Consider the following 2,147-nt stretch of genomic DNA (forward strand, 5'->3'; position numbering starts at 1 on the left):
TTGCTAGGTTACAGCTGAGCTAACATGTTTTGGATGTTGATTCCAAAAGTACATAATAATAATAATAATAATACATTTTATTTGTATAGCGCTTTTCCTGCAAACATAACGTATTATCCTTTAAGCATTAAGATGAACTCAATTCAAGTTATTGACTGATTTGTTGATGACATTTTTGCCTTTTGAGTGTCATTGCAAAGGGTCTGAATACGTGAGGTATTTCTGTTTCGATTTTAATAAATATGCAGAATTAAAATGTAAAAAAACAACGTTGTCATTATGGGGTATTGTGTGTGGATTGATGCCAACCTTTACTTATTTAATACATTTTAAATTAAACAACAAAATGTGGAAAAAGTGAAGTGGTGTGTTGACTTTCTATAGCCACTATAAGTTATTTTATTTATTTAGTATGTGTCTTTATTGAGTGTGTGTGTGTGTGTGTGTGTGTGTGTGTGTGTATGTTCATCTAGCACCCCGCCCCCCATGTCGATTAAACACCAGTCTTTCGGAAACACCTGTCAATCTCAAACTCCAACACCCCAACTAAAAGTGTGTGTGTGGGGCGGCACATAAACAATCTTGTTTAGGGCCACAAAAGTCCTAGGGCCGGCCCTGCTTCCATGGCAACCAGTGATGCCACCACAAGGTCCTCTTCTGCTCCTGTGATTGGCTGAACTGGGGAGACATGACTCTGAAACAGACACGGTATCAGTGGCACAATGACATGCAGCACTGACCCCCCCAGTAGGGGGCGCTCTTAACCCTGTGAGCCTTGGCGTTGACTGTTACTCTGCAGCACACTGTCCCAGCCACTCCTCTGGTACATTAGAATCTCACCTCTTCCTAGAAACAGATGATGTCATAAGAGAAACTCACCAGGAGATTTTGTCATTGACTGATGTGTGAGAGCAGAAGTGAAAGCAGAGGGAAGGGACTTTCCAAACCACCTGACCTTCAGAGCAGGGGAATTGTGAGGGGACGGCTGTGGTGCAGGAGGTAGAGCCGGCGTCTAATGATCGCAAGGTCAGCAGATCGGCGGTTTGAACCCTGGCTGGCCACATGTCGAGGTGTCCTTGGGCAAGACACTGAACCTCAAATTGCTCCCAATGAGCGGGGCCGGCGCCTTGCATGGTAGCTTGCCGCCATTGGTGTGTGAATGGGTGAATGAGAGGCCGTTGTAAAGAACTTTGGAATAAGGCGCTATATAAGTCAGTCCATTTATAGCTCCTTATTCCAAAGGGCTTTACAATGGCCTCTTATTCACTCATTCACAGACCAATGGCTACCATGCAAGACCCAAACATATTTTCTTGCAGCATAATAAATGCTACCTCAGTAGATTACAGATGTACCTACAGTACATTAAACCTAGGGAGTTAAACATATTGTGTGGATAGAGAATTTGTAATGTTTCTACCTTTGTTACTATCTGGTGCTAACAGCCGGGGCTCGAACCGCCGATCTGCCAACCTTGCGATCATTAGACGGCGGCTCTACCTCCTGAGACACAGCCTCTACCTCCTGAGACACAGCCTCTACCTCTACCAGCCTCTACCTCCTGAGACACAGCCTCTACCTCCTGAGACACAGCCTCTACCTCTATCAGCCTCTACCTCCTGAGACACAGCCTCCCCCTTCACTTTCCTCAGTGGCTCCTGAAGCCACGCTGATGGGCTTGTTTACCATCAGGGAGTCCATTTCATCAAACGGTTCCAGTCGTCTCAATCTTCATTTACAATGAAGCGCATGTTTGGCAGTATACTTTCATTGCCGATATAAAATGGGATGTTTTCACTGTGTTGGCTGAATGATAAAGCGAAACAAACTCATAGGGGGTTTTGCTTTGTGTGCTTTTAGATCAGTTTTCTGTTGTTGGTTGTCAAACACATAGAAGCTTCTTTTAGTTGTTGATTGATTAGTGCAGTATGAGGATACCGTGAGATTTTCTGAGGCTTCATAAACTCCTCTGACATGAGCAGTAATCAGCCTCCCTCTAGCAGACAGGTTGATATCACTTCCTCTTGCATCTGAAGTGTGTTTGGCTTCCCAAACCTGGGTACGGACGCGTGTCACGTCTTAAAACACACAGTAGAACATTTTCATTTCCTCACTGCACATGTAGCATCCATTTAAACACACACACA

The sequence above is a fragment of the Nansenia antarctica genome (assembly GCF_963989245.1).
Source record: "Nansenia antarctica genome assembly, chromosome: 18".
In the NCBI taxonomy this organism is placed as follows: Eukaryota; Metazoa; Chordata; class Actinopteri; order Argentiniformes; family Microstomatidae; genus Nansenia; species Nansenia antarctica.